This window comes from Magnolia sinica, chromosome 18, assembly GCF_029962835.1.
Source record: "Magnolia sinica isolate HGM2019 chromosome 18, MsV1, whole genome shotgun sequence".
NCBI lineage: Eukaryota > Viridiplantae > Streptophyta > Magnoliopsida > Magnoliales > Magnoliaceae > Magnolia > Magnolia sinica.
The window spans coordinates 66,051,810-66,055,501 of record NC_080590.1 but is presented as its reverse complement, the minus strand read 5'-3'; the positions used below and the strand labels follow the sequence as shown (position 1 = coordinate 66,055,501).

The following is a 3,692-nucleotide window of genomic DNA, read 5'->3' as shown; positions in this document are numbered from 1 at the left end:
AGAATACTTTTAGTGTTTAATGGTTTATTATGACTGAAATTACAATAGATCTGCAATAGCTTGAAGTATTTCTTTTTCTGTTTAGAGTTTGTGAAAATAAAAAATCCTATTGTTCTCCATCATCCCTTAGGTATGGATGGGTGACAGAATCCCTTCTATTCTTCACAATTCTCCCATGTTAGTTGTTGGATCAGTATACGCCGTTGTCTATCATTATCTCCTGGGCATGGTTAGGTGATGGAATCACTTCCAACCTTCATAACTTTCATCCGTTGAGAATTAGGTCAATGGAGGTTCAGATCTGATCTCGTTGAATATCTTCCAATTGGATAGGATAGGACTCCAATTCTAATTGAGTGCCTTGAATCAAATTAGGGAACATCCTAATAACTGCAAGTGGGTCCCTGGAAACCCTAGTTCCCACCTTTAAATTCTTAAGTTTTTCATTAAATCTCTCACAATTACTCTCTACATTTCCAAATTTAGGTTAAATCTTCTCCTAGTTTTGATTCTAATTACTCTCAGAATAGACACACAAGATTAGTCCCTATGGATTCGACCTCGGGCTCACCGAGATTATTACTACATCACAACCCTACACTTGGGGTTGTGAACACATTACACAATTCGAATGGCATCCTTCGGTAAGGAAAGGTGCCAAATGGAGATGTGAGCGTTGTCGTTTCTTGATCTTCAAGGGCTATCTCTATCTGGTTGTAGCCCGAATATCTATCAAGGAAGCAATAGTAAGAGTGACCTATTAGCCTTTCTAAAATTTGATCAATAAAGGGTAAAGGAAAGTGGCCCTTCCTTGTGACGGTATTCAACTTCCTGTAGTTAATGCACATTCTCCAACCAGTAGTAACTTTAGTTGGCATGAGTTCATTGTTGGCATTGGCTAAGATGATGATTCTGGACTTCTTAGGAACCACTTGAGTTGGACTCACCCATTAACTGTCAGATATAGGGTGTATAATACCCACATCCAACAACTTAAGTACCTCAGCCTTAACCATTTCTTTATTTGGATTGAGTCGACGTTGTGATTGCCGGGAGGTTTTCGTATTATCCTTAAGATGAATGCAATGAATACAACGCAAAGGATCAATTCCCTTAAGGTCTGCAATCGACCATCCAATGGCTCCTTTATGCTCAATGAGAGTAGAAATAAGTATACTCTCTTGTTCCTTCTTAAGGTGGGAAGAGATCACCACCGGATATGTCTCATCTTGACCTAAGTAAACATATTTAAGATCAGTGGGAAAAGGTTTTAGGTCAAGCTTCCGTACTTTAAGGCTAGACGGTAGAGGCACTACATCAGTTTTGGGATAATTTCTCAAATTGTGGCCTCCACCGGTTAACTTCATGGTACCGGCATAGCATCAAGCAAGGCATCCATGTCTCTAATCATATCATCATCTAAATCAGGGGAGTGGGTCAGGCATGTCTCGAGAGTGTCAGAGTATAGAGTCAGAAGTGCTCTATCTTCCACAAAAGAATCGATCATGTTAATGTTGTGAGTATTGTTATCATCCTCTAACTGTTTGTTCATGTTGAAAAAGATGTTGAGCTCTAATGTCATATTTTTAAAAGATAAATTCATAATTTCATTCCTATAATTAATGATGGCATTTGATGTAGTAAGGAATGGGCGACCAAGAATGACAGGAATTTGAGTCCTTACATCTATAATGGGTTGAGTATCCAAGACAATAAAATATACTGGACAGTAGAATTTATCAACTTGACCAACACATCTTCAATCATCCCTCTCGGTACACGAACTGAGTGATCAGCAAGTTATAATATGGTTCATATGGGTTTTAATTCACCTAGACCTAATTGTTCGTAAACCAAGTAAGGGATTAAATTTACACTTGCCCTTAAGTAAAGAAGTGCATGCTCAATCTGGTAGTTCCCAATTACACAAGTGATGGATGGGCTACCAGATCTTTGTATTTTTGTGACACATCTTGCTTAAGGATGACACTCACTTTTTCTGTCAAAAAGATTTTCTTTTATATATTTTGCCATCTTTTGGTCGTACATAAATCTTTCAGAAATTTGGCATATGAAGGGATTTGTTTAACGACATCCAGTAAAGGGATGTTGACCTTCACTTGCTTAAGCACCTCTAGAATATCCTGAGAGTTAGAGAGAGGTTTTGGTGCAATCAACCGTTGAGGGAATGGTGCAATCGGCTTACTTTGAGGTTCTGGAACCCATGTGGAGCATTGTTAGGTCTATCATTCTCATCTATTTCCGGGTCCTTAGGATTTTTAGCCCTCACCGAAGTAGATTTGTCAATTGTCTTCCCACTCCTAAGACTGATAATAGACTTGGGTCACTGATCTCATATTGCTGTTTTGGGTTGGGGAGAAGCTGAGCCGGAATGATCCTTTTCTCCCTAATCAAATTTTTTGTTTTAAGCCCTTGTATGGCCTTTGTAAGGCCTTAAAAGGCTTGCAACATACCCTAATTAAAAAAAAAACTCTTGGTTTTGTATATGTTTTAAGACCGGATCCTCTTGAGATTTCCTTTGATTCAAAAATTGGTTAAGGATCCTTTGAGGAGTAGCCGTTTGTCCGTTCCGCCAACTGAAGTTTGGATGGTTCTTCCAGCTTGAGTTATATGTATTTTAGGTGGGTCCATTGAAAAGTTTTTGGTAGTTGTTTACGACATTTGATTGCTCATTCAATATCTCTTGAAAAACAGGAATTGTTGAGCAATTCTCAATTGTCTATTTGTTACAAGTAAAAATACCACAAACAACTTTCATAGTCTTTTCGGGTTCTACCTTTTTAAGTTCCATGGCCTCTACTTTTCTTGTGAGTTTGGTCACTCTTGTATTTATATCATCTTCCTCTTTTCGAACATAAATTCCTCCCCTTTACTTTGATTGAGTAGGCTTAGAAGTGGTAATTCTTGAAGAGGTATCCCATGATTGCGCAACAAGTTTATCAAAATAATCCCACGCATCATTGGCTTCCTTATTCATAAATTCCCTATTACACATCATCTCCACGAATTGGCATATGGGTGAGGTCAATCCCTCATAGAAAAAGCTTATTATACACCATGTTTCGTAGCCATGATGTGGACATGAATTTATGAGATCCTTAAATCTCTCCCAACATTGGAAGAAGGTCTCATCCTCTTTTCACGCAAAATTCATGATTGCTTTCCTTAAGGTATTTATTTTATGATAGAGGAAGAACTTTTTAAGGAACTTCCTTGTCATCTCAGCCCACGTGCCAACGGACCTTGGTCTTAAGGAATGTAACTATGACTTAGCCTTTTCTTTCAGAAAGAAAGGAAACAATTTCAGTATAACTCTGTCCTCAAACACGTTTGGGAAGTGTAATGTAGATATGATTTCATCGGACTCTTTCATTAGCGAGTATGGACTTTCAGATTCAAGTTCATGAAACTTAGGGAGGAGTTGAATTACCCCTAGTTTAATGTCCACAGTTCCTGTATTCAATGGAAATATCATGTAGGAAGGTTTACTCGTAAAGTACGAGGCGGGGTGTATTATGCACCACGTTTTCATCTTAAACTTCCTTAACTGGTGGTTAAGGTTGATTTACAACCATTACTTCAATTAACTGAGAGGATCTCAAGTCGTGTCTAACCCTTTGATGGATAGGCAACCTTTCGACTAATCCTCCTTTACTCAAGAGATGTTGAGT

General features: G+C 38.2%; 1 non-coding gene across 1 annotated transcript; it reads left to right on the top strand.

Moving 5' to 3' along the window:
* Positions 1 to 3,086: 3,086 nt before the first annotated feature.
* On the top strand, positions 3,087 to 3,194 carry LOC131234137 (small nucleolar RNA R71). The gene has a single exon (XR_009165546.1). It is a non-coding gene; the product is annotated as a small nucleolar RNA R71 (small nucleolar RNA).
* The last annotated feature ends 498 nt before the right edge of the window (positions 3,195 to 3,692 follow it).